Consider the following 16,046-nt stretch of genomic DNA (forward strand, 5'->3'; position numbering starts at 1 on the left):
AATCAATGTATAATAATCCACCATGTTTATATACGCTAATAATGAAATATCAGGAAAAGGAATGAAAAAAAAATTCCTTTTGCAATTGCAACACAAAGAATAATATACCTAGGAATAAACTTAACAAAAATATGATGGACCTATACACTGGAAAATATAAGACATTATTAAAAGAAATTGAAGAAGACACAAAGAAATGGAAAGATATTGTGTGTTCATGAATTGGAAGTATCAGCATAGTTACAATGACCATATTATCCAAAGCAATATTTAACAGATTTAATGCAATCCCTATAAAAATCTCAGTGGCGTTTTTTCAAGAAATAGAACCAAAAAAATCCATCAGATTGGCATGGAATCTCAAAAGACCCCAAATAGACAAATCAATCCTGAGAAAAAAGAACAAGGCTGGAGGTATCACACTCTTCTAACTTAAATTTTACTTCAAAGCGACAACCACCAAAACAGCATAGTATTGGCAGAAAAACAGATACAGAGACGAATGGAATAGAACTGAGAACCCAGAAATAAACCCACATATATATGGGCCAACAATTTTCAACAAAGAAGCCAAAAACATACATTGGAGAAAGGAAGTCCTCTTCGATAAATGCTGCTGGAAAAATTGGACAGCCACGTGCAAAAGAACTAAACTAGACTTCTCTCTGTCACCACACACCAAAATTAACTCAAAATGGATCAAAGACCTAAACATAAGAACTTAAACAATAAATTGCACAGAAGAAAGCATAGGTACTAAACTTATGCATGCTGGGTTCAGAGAGGATTTTATGAATTTGACCTCAAAGGCAAGGTAAGGAAAAGAAAAAAACAAATGAATGGAGCTATATCAAACTAAAAAGCTTCTGCACAGCAAAAGAAACCATCAACAAAACAAAAGAGGTAACCAACTACCGTGTATCCCTGAAAATAAGACCTAACCAGAAAATAAGCCCTAGCATGATTTTTCAGGATGACATCCCCTGATCATAAGCCCTAATGCGTTTTAGAGCAAAACGTAACATAAGACCTGGTCTTATTTTCAGGGAAACACAGTAAATGGGAGATATTTGCAAGCAGCACCTCCAATAACAGGCTGATATCCAAAATATATAAAGAACTCATACAACTCAAAAGCAAGCAAACAAACAATCCAATTAAAAAATGTGCAGAGGACCTGAACAGACACTTCTCCCAAGAAGACATACAAATAGCCAACAAATATATGAAAAAATGCTCACTAGCTATTAGTGAAATGCACGTCAAAACCACAATGAGATACCACCTCACACATGTTCAAATGGCTATTATCAACAAGACCAGGAATAAAAAGTATTGGAAAGGTTGTGGAGGAAAAGGAACACTTATACAATGCTGGTGGGAATGTAAATTGGTACAGCCACTATGAGAAACAGTATGGAAATTACTCAAAAAATTAAGAATAGAATTACCATATGGTCCAGAAATCTATCTTCTATCTACCGCAAAAATCTTAAAACAATTTTCCATAAGGATCTATGTACCCCTATGTTAATTGCAGCATTATTCATGGTGGCCAAGACATGGAAACAATCGAAGTGTCCTTCGATAGATGATTGGATAAAGAAGATGTGGTACATACAAGTTAGACAATTAAGTTCGCGAACTTACACTAGACAAAGTGCTACATACCTCATTCCTAAACATCAATATGGCCACCTTCGAAGTACTCCCCTTGGGAAGCTATGCACCGACGCCAGCACCTAGTGCACCCTTCAAAGCAATTTTATTTCTGGAATGGCTATCAGAGCCCTATTACACTTGATGTCCTAAATGTCATCAAAATGTCTTCCTTTCAATATTTCCTTTATCTTCAGGGAAAGAAAGAAGTCACTGGGGGCCAGATCAGATGAGTAGGGAGGGTGTTCCAGTACAGTTATTTGTTTACTGGCTAAAAACTCCCTCACAGAAACAGTGCTGTGTGAGCTGGTGCATTGTTGTGATGCAAGAGCCATGAATTGTTGGTGAAAAGTTCACGTTACCTAACTTTTTTCATGCAGCCTTTTCAGTACCTCTAAATAGTAAACTTGGTTAACTGTCCCGTTGGTACAAATTCATAATGAATAATCCCTCTGATATTAAAAAAAGGTTAGTAACATTGTTGCAACAAGTTCGTTCGCAAACTTAATTGTCTGACCTCGTATATACAATGGAATATTACTCTGCCATAAGAAAACATGAAATACTGCCATTTGCAACAACATGGATGGATCTTGAGATTATCATGCTAAGCGAAATAAGTCAGACAGAAAATATCGAGAACCATATGATTTCACTTATATGTGGGATAGAAAACTGAAAACAACACACCTGAAACTAATAAAAAGAAAAAAACTGAAAGCAACAAACAAAAACTCATAGACACAGAGAACAGCTTAGTAGTTATTAAAGGGTAACGGTGAGGGGGTGGCAAAAGAGGGAGAAGGGAGTCAAATATATGGTGATGGAAGGATAACTTACTCAGGGTGGTAAAAACACAATGCAATATGTAGATGATGTATTATAGAAGTGTACACTTGAAAGACATAATTTTACTAACCAATATCACATTAACAAATCTAATAAAAATTATTCAAAACAACAGAACAAGTAAAAACTCTTCCGTTCTTGAGTTTCAGAACCAATTATCTAATTTATGAGTCTAATACATCTGGGGCAAAGAATATGAATTTTAGTTTTTCATTTTATGTATTTATATTTTTATATGTTGTGTTTGTATATTCAGAGTTTAGTCTTAAGTGCTGCCTGAATTTTTCATTGACCTTTACTTTCCAAAGCAAATGAAGGCAAATTTATGTCAGTTGAAAACTCCAAGATCAGCATGTTCATTATCTTTTAGTTGTTTTATGTACAATGAGAGTACTTTTAAAATACAGATTGTTCAAATTTTCAAGGTGATATTAAGATATACATACCAGATAGTGAATAAGGTCCGTATTGTTCTTCTGCCTTCTGTGACTGCTCCGTCCAATATTAGACAGAGCGATTAGCCAAAAGTATTTAAATTTAAATTTTAATTAATTAAAATTAGGTAAAATCTAAAAATCTGTTCCTCGTTCTCACTAGCCACGTTTTAAGTTACATATGGGTAGTGGCTACTGCTTTGGACAGCGCTGATACATAGAACATCTCCATTATTACTCAAAGTTCTATTGGACTGCACTGTTCTAAGATGTCATATGTTTCTTTCACAAAAATCCATGTTCAGTCAGGTAAGTAGGTGCATATCTCCCTCCCCCCATATGTTTATAACTCTACAAATGACTTGCTGGTTTACATGTTTAAGTTTCATATTGTCCAATGAATCTGAGGAGGTATTGTCCACATGTAAGAGATAAATAAAAACATATGGCTCCTTAATTCATCATCCTGGTAACTTTAGCATAGACATGTCCTGTATACAGGTAATTGACTGGTAATATCCTGAATTCCAAACCTACTTAAAATCATTTCCCCTTCTTTATAGGGACAAACTCTATTAGAGAAAACCATTGGATATCTCTCCCAAATGTTCATCCTTGATCAGAACACTAGGTATCACTCCTATGTTTGTATCTCTCAGTAATTTACTTAAGCCTTAATACACGAATGGATGTGAGTGTAGGGTAAGAGGGCATCGAACTTTGTTTACATGTACAATCTCTAAGGACATAGCACCAGCATATACAAACATATTCATTAAGCTTTTGTTAGATGAAATAATGTATGAATTAAAAGGATAATTTTTATTTTGAAAGACAAAAGAAGAAAGGGCACAGTTTCGTTGTTCTTGCTCTTAATTCTCAGTCTATATAGGAACAGGAAGGAACACACTATAATTGTTGATTTAGGGGGTTTTTTTGTTGTTGTTTTTTTTTCTTTGTTTGTTTATTTTAATGAAACTGTCCAGGAAACAATTTAAGAATGATTTTTAAAATGACTTTTTTTTTTTTCTGTTAGGAATAGAATAAGCTAAAGTACCAATCTCAGGTACAAGTTTACAACCTAGTTGTAAACCTTTGTTTTCAGAAGAAATGATGACAAGTACTAAGTGTAGTAAGTGGCCAGCACATTACTTATAAAACACAAAACCCTCCATCTATCAAACACTTATATGCACAGACAATAAAAAGAGAAAACAAAAATTCAGAGAAGAAAACATAAAATATAAATTGGATGCAACACATTATATGTTAATTTTGGATAATGATATCTTAAAAGACTTTGATCTTAAGTACTCCAAATTGCGAACTCCAGTTCAGGTTAAGAAAAATGTATGGGCTTTCTAATAACCTCATGTAATGCAAGAGGCTTAATTTCATTTGTCAGTGATGTTTCTTCCTAAATTCCAAAATGTGCTTTGAATTTGCAAACCCAGGACAAAAACTGCTGAAGTAAGCAAAATGTTAAGCTCATCTGAGACTTTAATTTTTTTTTGTAGGGATTTGTAAAATCAGAGAAACTTGCTGTTGGATATGAAACTTGGAAGAAAAATACTTTTACATTTGAAAAAACATGAATAAAATATATGTATTGCCAAATTAAAAGCTACACTTTTGCCTATTGTTTGGGAAAGAATTAACTGATCCACTGTAGTAAACTAACATTTTTGACATATGCATGTGCTAGACACCACTTCATTTCTTATTGGAAGGTGATAAATTACACCGCACTTCCAGAGCTATAAATCTGGTACAGTTGTGAGAAAATGCATACAGTGCCAGTAAGTACTAAAAATAGTTCCAATGAGATTGGATTTTAAAACTGATTAAATAAAAGCTGTTTACTCTGTAGACTGAGGAATGCTGGGGAAAAGACTAAAATTTTATTTCTGAGCTTTACCACTGCCTTATTTATAAAAAAACAAACCCAATACTTTTTTAATTTTTCATTTTGTTGTTACTGTTATTGATACATCTTTGGGCCAGAGAAATGCAAGGGCATCGTTTCAAATGGATTAAACCACAAAGATATGGCTATTTTAGAAAACGGTAGGGAAATAAATTTAATATTCTCAATACAAATATGATGGGTACTACAATACATTTACTTTCATTCCGTTAAAAAGTTTGTTATAGCCTGCCTATAACTACTGGAGAGAACAGCAACTTTTTCTAAAATATTCAATTTTGTGGTATCATTTAGACTTTATAAACTTTCTAAAACATTTATTTCAGCACTCATTTGTAGAATTGTGAAGAGAAATACAATTACAAGTGGACATGTAAAATGACCTGAGCTGTTAGTCGCATAATTGACAATAACCTTGAAGTTACTGAGTCTGTTCCTACCTTAAAGTTAAATAAGGGAAAGGAGAGTCATGTGTGTAAGAAAACACCAACTCTTTTTTGAATAAATGAATTTACATTAAAATATTAATATCGGTGATGTTAATTTTGCACAGAGTATAAGATATCACACATGCTCTTTATTTTATCTTTATTTTATTTTATTTAGCAAAACCTATTTAGTAAGTAGAACAATGATATTTGTATCATATGGTTTTTCTTCTTTATTTTTTAACTTTGGTCCCAAGAAAAACAATTCCTCCCATTGACTTTTTTTTTCTCTACTTTATCAGATTTCAACACTAGGAACAGTTTGTTTTTCCTGTATGACAAAAGAGTAGGCACTCAGGAAATTTCTTGAAAGTGATAGTATTTTTGTACTAAATTCTGTCTTAAAGTGTACACCTCCCTCACTTCAGGATTTTTTGGATGATATATGATAAATATTATCTATTACCTTTTTGATTGTCATGTGTCACTGTCAGTATTCTGTGTCCTCCATCTGGGAGAATAATCAAACCACTTGATTATGTTATTTGGAATAAGTGCTCAGATTGACATGTCTTAAAGTGTTAAATTCATAATGTTGTCAGCTGGAACAAAAAAAAATACCTCAATAAAGACATCAGAGTGGTGATATCCATGAGAACAGATGGATATTGAAACAAATCCATTCATTAGGTTTATAATTTTTTAGCCTATTCTTCACTTAGTTTTGAAAGGCCAGATTTTTTACTTTCAGAAAAAAGGGAGAATCTTAAACAAATTATTGAATGTGAGGTATAGAAATGAAACAAAAGACATAGTCTGATCAACTTTAACTTCCTAGGAGGAAACTAGTCATTTTCTTACCAGTATGTAAAATAATTCAACATTCTCTTTCTCACTTGTTCCATTTGCTGCTCTCTCCCTCTCTGTGTCTCTCTCTCTGCTCTTTCTAAGACTAGCAAAGACTAAACACGCCTTACAACATAGAAATACTCTTTAATACTAGACAAATGTCTAAAATACAAATTGGACTTGATCCCAGAGATTTTAATGTTTTACATTTTATTTGAAAATATTTATTTTAAGCAATACATTTTCAAGCATGTGATTTTTAATCACTAACTGGTTTTAATTGAAAAGACATGCAAAATAAATGAAATGTTACCCCTAATTGTTGTTAATCAGCTCTTTTTAGCAGCTGATCCCTGGTGCTCGTGTTAGATGAGCTAGATTCATAAGAAAACAAGAATTCAGTATATTGAATTACTGAATACCAGTCCTAACAGGGATTTCAGATATTCAGCCTTTATTCTCCTTTTACAAAAAGAGCAGTGAGACTCAGTGAGGTTGGGTGACTTGCTCATGATCATTGAAGCTAGTTTATTGCAGAGCTGGGTTTGAAAGCCAAGTCTCTTGACTTTGAGTTCAATAGTTTTTAACTACTGTTATCCCTCAAAAGGGAGGCCTTATTGATGCTGGCAAGAACTCTTGTACTGTGGAGAGCTCTCGGGCATGAGACAGTCATCAGGAAATCATTACCTCAAAAAAGCAAAAGAAAAAAAATGATTTCTTGAACCATTGAGCCACTGACAAAAAGATTTCTTCCTTGCTTCCTTCAAATCTACTCTACTATCCTAAGGAGTAATATTTAGTGAGTAAAGAATGAAAGAGACACCATTTAAAATATAACGAGTGTTGTTATTTTTATGCATACATTAGAATAAGTCAAAATCTCAAAATAGAATTCACTATCACTCTTTTTAAATACTTAGCACAAAATATTTTATATTTCATGGAAGGTTTTCTTAAATTTTTCTTTAAAAAAGATAGTCTTAAAATACTTTCTAGAAAAAAATCCAAACGTATTTTATGTTGCTGCATACTTTATCTGAACTGTTGTTTAAAAGAAGGTAAGAGTTGATTTTAATTGAAATTCATTATTAAGTCAAACCATATTCAAAAATTAGTCATCAAACACTGGAAAATATGACCTTTCACTAATTTCACTCTTGCAAAACTAACTGACTAAGTATTAATATCAGGAAGATAAAATTCAAGATGCTTCTGGTCCAATATGTCAGAAAACTTCAGGTACAGATAGTCGGTACATAAGATAAGATAACTGGGGGTTGGGGGGGTGCTGTTAGAAAATTTAAGGTCTTACGAAGGCATTTTATCTTTTAAATCTGAGAGGTTCCTGAATGGTCTAAGTCTGATGGGTTCTACCCTCTGAATTGCTAAAAGTTCTCAAACAATTTCTGTTAGACTTAATCCTCAAAGCCCAGAAATCGCTTTTTCACACACACACACACACACACACACACACACACACACACACACACACACAAAATTAGTTTCTATATCATATAGGAAGGCCCATTTCTTTCTGTGGGTCAGAGCCTCTAAACACTGATTAAATGAATGTCGTGGATAAAGATGGTGCCACATTTTTTTGAGAGAATTTCAATCAGTGACCAATTTGTCCATGGATCACATTCTCTTGGAAATGGGTAATCATTCCAAGAAAAGCTCAAATCCTTTGCTCTTTGGGGCAAATGGAGTTTCAAATACTCAGTAACTAATCAGAGATGGCTCTTTCTAATCAAGGCTGAATAATTGAAAGTCATTAATCACATCATAGGTGAACAGCCGAAATTTGTAGATGATTTTATATACCAGGGGTGCCAAAAAAAAATGTATACACATTTTAAGAGATGTTATCTATGTATTACTTTCCAAAGTTGTATTGACCTTGACACTTTTGATGTATACTGACTAATTCTGTAGAATATAACGATTTGAGTTATTGGTATATATTGAGTATTACAATTTTAATAGAGTTTTTTCCTTTCTTAAAATGTGTATACATCTTTTTGGCTATATATAAAACACTAAAACACTGTTCACATTTATGAATGAAAGTACCAGAATTCTCAGTGATCTGGTTTTGGAGAGGTAGGATGTAGCCCAATGGTTAGAGTCAGATCTCCATGGGGTGAAGTGGTAGTTGTTGGAGGATGGCATGGGGGCAGCTGGAAACCTGGGTCTTTATTTCCCTTGCACATTCAAACGGACCAAAATAGTGATTTTTTCCCAGTGCAAGTGAAGGATTGGGAGTCCTAGATGTGGCTTTTTACAATCTAGACTTTAACTCAAAGGCATATTCTTCTTTGTTGGAGGTGAGGAATGAGGAGCATGGGATAGTTGTAACATGCATCTGGGATAAGGAATAATTAAAGAAAGAGAAGTTCAGGGGGGCAGAACATACTAGGTCATACACAGAGGGGAAGATCTTGTCCACTGAATCAGAGAAAGCTTTAGGTTGAGGTCATTTATAGTCAGAATTATTTTCATAATCCAAAGCCTAGCCACTGGGCACTGACTCCGTGGGTTATGTCTCAAGATGTTAAAAAGACTTTACCCCTGACCCATGCTTTCCTGTTTTAATTTAGGGAAAAGAAGAAAGCATGCCCAGTTGCCCAAATGTTTTCTGATTCTATTTAAGAAGGAAGTATCATGTCCTCTGAGATGATTCTTCATTATTGCCCATGTTTTCAGCAAGATGGAGAGGTGAAGCGCAAACCTCTCTGTTAAGCAATTCATGAATATCATTTTTCAAAAATCATCAAATAAGGGATCATCATTAGAAAATTCACCATCGTCATCATTAATGGTATCCTCATCATATTCATCATCATCCTGATTGTTGTAGTAATTTTCATTCTCTGAAGCCGCTACTCTGGATAGATATCAGAGTCTTGCCCAGTTCCACAGGCCAAGTCAGGTATCTTTTACATAAACACAAGAAACCAACAAAATCAAAATAAATTTAAATATCTACTCACTTTTGAATGCTAAAACACATAAGCCATTGCTATCTAAATGGATTATTGGCATGGTAAACCACAAAAATATTTTTACCACTATCTTCCACTAAAAAAAAATAATTTTTAAATCATGTGTTTTTCTTAAAGCAGCTCCTTGATAAGAAAAAGAGCCATTAGTGTTCTATAAACATAACTATGTTTATATACTTAAGGAGCCTTAACTTGCTCAAATGTATTAGAAGTATTAAACATCAACAAATACTATGTATGCTCCATGGCACTGATTTTAGAAGTGATTTACATTATGTCTGGGATGAGTCTGAGTTAGGGGAGACAATGTTATCTTCAGACCACTAGTGATTTTTTTTCCCCCTCAGGTGCACTGAATCACACACACTTTAATCAGGGCATGGCTACAATAAAATATCTAACCTCCAGAAAATAGTATTAATGTTCATGAAAGTTCTCCAAAATTAATTAAGGTGGTGTCTTGAAAGGCAAAACCAGTATTTTAATGCTGCAACATCCTGCAACTATGTCAATCAATCAAACAACTAAAACTTCCAGTCTCATTCAATTAATCAGTTCTTCACAGACCCAGCCAGTGACAAGTTTAACCAAACTGGTCCCAGTTTTGCTCATTGAAGCATAGGCATTTTCGATGATCAATAATAACATTTTAGATACAAACGATTATAAACATGGTCAAAAATATTTTTTCATCCTCCACAATAAAGAAAAAATATATAAAATTTAAGAGCTAAGAATAATTTATAAGTAAACCCATTAATAAAAATATATGCTGCTTTTAACAAGATAGCCATATTAGTGCTATCATATACCAATGCAAAGTGTATTCCGTTCATATACTGTGTCTCCAATTGATTCTTAATTTGCCTAATTCTAGAAGATGTTCATTTTTATAATTTCTTATCCCTATTAAAAATAACAGATAGTAGAGGGAAAAGGGGGTCAAATATATGATGATGGAAGGAGAACTGACTCTGGGTGGTGAAGACACAATGTGGTATATAGATGATGTATTACAGAAATGTGCACTTGAGACCTATGTAATTTTACTAACAAATGTCACCCCAATAAATTTAATAAAAATTAAAAAAATAGTTTTTTCAGTTTACTATATTAACATTACTAATAATTCTTATATGACCATGAAGTCAAATTAGAAAAATAACGATTTTACTAATGTAAAGAATAAACCTTTCTTTACTAACTGAGCTCCTATAACTTATGATACTTTTGATACAGGTTAGCTAGCGTGTCCCTAGATAGACAGGGAGGTCCCTGGTGGAATAAACAAAGACAGCCATAGCCATAGCCTAAAACTCCAGGTTTTGAAATCACTCCTTCGCTCCAGGACATAATGTAACAAGGCCTTGAGGTTAATCATAAAATTCCTTTTGGCCTGACAAATGGAGCAGATCTGATAGATAAGAGTGGGTTATTTTGCTAATTCCTTTAGGATGGGCAAGCAGAATAAACCTGGTAGACAATTAGAAGGCGCCAGTTCCCTTCTTCAAACAGCTCCCCTTCCCCAAACAGGCAAGGGAAGGTATAAAAGTAGGAGCTTTTGCCTCAGTCAGGAGGCACCCCCCATTCTGGACCCCCTCCCGCTCGGGCGCTGCAACCTCTTCTCCTGCCTCTAATAAACTATCCTCTTTTTAAAACTTTTTGCCTCTCCCTGGTCCGCATTTCCATTCTTCAGCTTCATGAGACACGATCCAGGCCCACACTCAGAAACTGCTGGCAGATCCAACATCATCTACATCACTTTTACAAACAAATATACTCAGACATATCAATTTTATCCTTCTAATTTTTTATTCTAAGATTGGAAATTAAGTTGACAATGGCCACACAGATTTGGTTAAACTAAATACTGAACTTATGAAGGGGATTAATTGCATAAATTAAGATTTGCTAGTATTAATGTTTTATTTACATATAATAAAACAATACATATTGAAATATTTGTATAATTAATGAATTGTTTATCCAACCTGAAATTAGAGGAAGAAAACCATCTCTCAGGTTACTCTACTAAATCATTTAGCATTGTGTTCTCTTTGAGTTACATAGATAAGAAAGTAACTCCAATATTTAAAATTAATTATAACTTTTTACAAATTAAAAAGACAACTATTACTTCATAAAACTTTTTATGAAAGGACTTGTTACATGTGCTAATACTGACCCACCTAATGACCTGTAGGTTTAGTAAACTGTTCAAATTGCACTTATTGTTTAAACATTTGTTAAGAATTTTCTCATCTGGAAATGATCATCATTTGCAAGTTTGGGAAAGTGTTCAAATCAATCTGACTTGTCCTTGGAGTTGCAAAAAACAATAAGAAGAAGAAGAAGAAGAAGAAAGAAATCTGCTCTTAACCACACTAGGATGAGCAAGGATGGACTAAAGCAGTAGTTTGCTGTGGTATAAATCTAACCCCTCAGACAGGAATATTTAGCAAACTCTGGAAAAATTTTTGGTTGTCACAACTAAGCAGGAAGGTACCAGTGGGATCTAGTGGGTATAGGCCGGGTGTAATGGTAAACTTCCTACAATGACAGGACAACTCCTTTCCCATCCCATTCCACAAGAAAGAATTATCCAGCTCCAAGTGTCAATAGTGCCAAGATTGAGAAACCCTAGGCCAACATATTGAGAGTTAGAATCCTATTTAAAAAAAAAAAAAACACTACTAAATTTTAAGATTCAAATTTTCAAGTGAATATCACTGCAACTGTACTTGTAGGGTCCGGCAAATAATCAGAAAAGATGCTGAGAAATATAAATGTAAAGAAATTAACCACATTTGTGCATTAGAGTCATTTGTAAAAACATCACACTTCTAAGTCAGTAAGCTGTCTATAACTAAAAATATTTTTGTATATACCTTCTTATCCTGTGGCGAATTATACATTTAACAACCAAGAAATCACCAATAAGTAATTACCTAATTGTATAAAAATATAAATGGATTAAATGTTTCTAGGAGCAGAACTTTTGTATTTGTATGCTAGGCCAGAAGAGAAACAAACTCATTTCTGTTTGTGACCAATGGGAGTATTGTTTAAAACCTCCAAGAATTTATACAATAGCTTGAAATTATAGGTTGTAAAATTAATACATATTTAAAATGTAACACTTCAATTTAAGTGAATCCAATTACTGTTTAATGATCAGACTATCTGACTAAAGAACTGGAGAAATCTTGTTTTCCTCAGCTAACCTTTGGTTATCAAATAAAGCTTTAAAATAAAATTTTGTTCATTATTGGTTTCAGTTATACAAAAAAACATAATGAATAGACATTTACACCCCTCACCAAGTGATAACGCCGACAAGTCCGCGACCCCTCTGACACCGTACATAGCTATTACAACACCATTGACTATATTCCCTATGCTGTACTTTACATCCTGTGACTAGAAGTATTTTTAAATTACAGTCAACATTCAACATTATTTTATACGAATTTCAGGTGTACAGCATAGAGGTTAGGCATATATATATAATTTATGAAGTGATCCCCTGATAAGTCTAGTACACAGCTGGCACTATACATAGTTGTTACAAAATTATGGACAATATTCCCCTTTTCATATTTCACATCCCATGACTATTTTCTTACTACCACTTTGTGCTTCCTAATCCCTTCACCTTTCTTACCCAGCCCCCACAACCACCCTCCCATCTAGCAACCGTCAGTTTTTTCTCTGTTATCTATGAGTCTATTTCTGTTTCAATTGTTTGTTTATTCTGTTCTTTAGATCCCACATGTAAGTGAGATCATGTGGTGTTTGTCTTTTTCAGTCTGACTTATTTCACTTAGCATAATACCCTCTGGATCCATCCATGTTGTTGCAAATGGTAAGATCTCATTCTTTTTTATGGCAAAGTAATACTCCATTGGATAATTTTACCATAATTTCTTTATATAATCATCTATTGATGGACATTTCAGTTGTTTCCAAATCTTGGCTATTGTGAATAGAGCTTCAGTAAACATAGGGGTGCATATATTTTTTTGAAATAGTGTTTTGGATTTCTTTGGATAAATACCCAGGAGTGGAATTGCTGGGTCATAAGATAGTTCTATTATTAATTTTTTGAGGAAACTCCTTACTGTTTTCCATAGTGGCTTTGCCAATTTTCAGTCCCACCAACAGTGCACAAGAATTCCCTTTTATCCACATCCTTGCCAACATTTGTTGTTTGTTGATTGACGATGGCCATTCTGACAGGTGTGAGTTGATATCTCATTGTGGTTTTCATTTGCATTTCTCTGATGATTAGTGATGTTGAGCATCTTGTCATATGTGTATTGGCCATCTATGTGTCTTCCTTGGAGAAAGGTCTATTCAGGTACTCTATCCAATTTTTAAGTGGATTTTTTTTTTTTTTTGGTGTTGACTTGTATGAGTTTTTTTAATTTTGGATATTAACCCCTTATCAAATGTATCAGTGGCAAGTATCTTCTCCCATTCTGTAGAATGTCTTTTTGTTTTGGTGATGGTTTTCTTTGCTGTGAAAAAACTTTTTAGTTTGATGGAGTCCCATTTGTTTATTTTTTCTTTTGTTTTCTTTGCCTGAGGATAGATATCAGTAAAAATATTACTATGGGTAAAGTCTGAGAGTTTGCTTCTTATATTGTTTTCTAGGAGTTTTATGGTTTGGGGTCTTACATTTAAGTCTTTAATACATTTTGAGTTTATTTTTGAGTATGGCATAAGAAGGTGGTCCAGTTTCTTTTTTTCTTTTTTGCATGTATCTATCCAGTTATCCCAGCAACATTTGTTGAATAGACTGTCTTTACCCCACTGTACATTCTTGCTTCCTTTGTCATAGATTAAATGACCCTATAGAAATGGACTTATTTCTGGGCTCTCTATTGTGTTCAACTGATCTATGCGCCTGTTTTTATGCCATTACCATGCAGTTTTGATTACTATGGCCTTGTATAATTTGATATCATGTAGTGTGATACCTCCAGTTTCGTTCTTCTGTCTCAGATTCCTATGGTTATTCAGGGTTTTTTATGGTTCCATATAAATTTTAGGATTATTTTTTTCAGTTCTGTGAAAAATTCCTTTGGTATCTTGATAGGGATTGCACTGAATCTACAGATTGTTTTGGGTAGTATAGACATTTTAACTATATTAATTCTTCCTATCCATTAGCATGGTATATATTTCTATTTATTTGTATCTTCTTTAATTTCTATCTTCAGTCTCCTATAATTTTCTGAGTACAGGTCTTTTACTTGCTTGCTTAAATTTATTCCTAAGTACTTTATGTTAATTTTTTGATGCAATTGTAAATGGGAGTGTTTTCTTTTTTTTACTTTTAGTAGCTTTATTGAGATATAATTGTCTTCACACTTTGAAAGTATGAAATTTAGGGGGTTTTGCATCTTCAGAATTGTGCAACTATACCCATGATCAATTTTAGAACATTTTTCTCACCTCTAAAAGTAACCTTGTATGCCTTAGTCATCTATCCCCAACCCAAGCCAACCCAACTCAACCTTCTCCCTAGTCCTAGCCAACCACTAAGCTACTTTCTGTCTCTGCAAATTTGCCCTCTCTGGACACTTGATAAAAATGGACTCATATAACTTGTGGTCCATTGTGACTGGCTTCTTTCACTCAGCAAAATGTTTTCAAGGTTCCTCCATGCACACACCACACACACAGTTGTAGCCTGTATCCATACTTCATTTTTTTTCACGTCCAAATAATATTCCACTGTATGGATACACCACATTTTATTTACCTATTCACTCTGCCCCCAACTCCCTCCCATCTATTACCCCAACAAATCTAGTATCCATCTGACACCATACATAGTTATTACAATATTATTGACTATATTCCTTATGCTATACTCTACATCCCTATGACTATTTTGTAACAACCAATTTGTATTTCTTAATCCCTTCCCCTTTTTTTCACCCATACTCCCAACCTTCCTCCCATCTGGCATCCATCAAAATGTTCTCTGTATCTATGAGTTTGTTTCTGATATGTTTGTTTGTTATTGTGTTCTTTAGATTCCACATATAATCAAAATCACATCATATGTGTCTTTCTCTGTCTGACACTCCACTCAGCACAAATGCCTTCCAGGTCCATCCATGCCTCCACAGATGGCAAGAACACTATTCCTTTCCATGACCAAGCAATATTCCATTGTATATATGTACCACCTCCTCTTTATCCATTCTTCCATTGATAGACACGCAGGCTACCTCCACATTTTGGCCATTGTAAACAATGCTGCAATGAACATATGAATGCACATGTCCCCTCAAAGTAGCATCTTGGATTTCTTTGGATAAATACCCAGAAGTGGGATTACTGAGCCCTTTGTATCTTGTCATAGCCTTTGTTTTAAAGTCTGGTATAAGTATTGTTACCCAAGCTTTTTTGTTTGTTTGTTTTGTTTCCATTTTCATGAAATATCTTTTTCTATCTCTTTATTTTCCATTTGTGTGTGTGTGTCTTTCAATCTGAAGTGAGTCTCTTGTAGGCAGCATATTTAAGGGTTTTGTTTTCTTACCCATCCCACCCTCCTGTCTTTTGATTGGAGAATTTAATCAATTTGCATTGAGAATAATTGTTGATAGAAATATAGCTATTGCCATTTTATTACTCATGATTTTTATCTTTTTCCCCCTGTTTTAAAGAAGTGCCTCTAACATTCCTTGTAATACTGGTTTGATGGTGATGAAATCCTCTAGCTTTTCTTGTCTGGGAAGAACTTTATCTGTCCTTTGATTTTAACTGATACCCATGGTAGAGTACCCTTGGTTGTAGGTTCTTACTTTTCATAATGTTGAATATTTTGTGAAAATCCCTTCTGGCCTGCAAAGTTTCTGTTGAGAAATCATCTGACAAT

General features: G+C 33.9%; 1 protein-coding gene across 1 annotated transcript in view; it reads right to left on the bottom strand.

Moving 5' to 3' along the window:
- LOC117026836 (protocadherin-11 X-linked-like) overlaps nucleotides 1-16,046 on the bottom strand; it is a 788,660-nt gene that overhangs the window by 701,019 nt on the left and 71,595 nt on the right.

The sequence above is a fragment of the Rhinolophus ferrumequinum genome, chromosome X, assembly GCF_004115265.2.
Source record: "Rhinolophus ferrumequinum isolate MPI-CBG mRhiFer1 chromosome X, mRhiFer1_v1.p, whole genome shotgun sequence".
NCBI lineage: Eukaryota > Metazoa > Chordata > Mammalia > Chiroptera > Rhinolophidae > Rhinolophus > Rhinolophus ferrumequinum.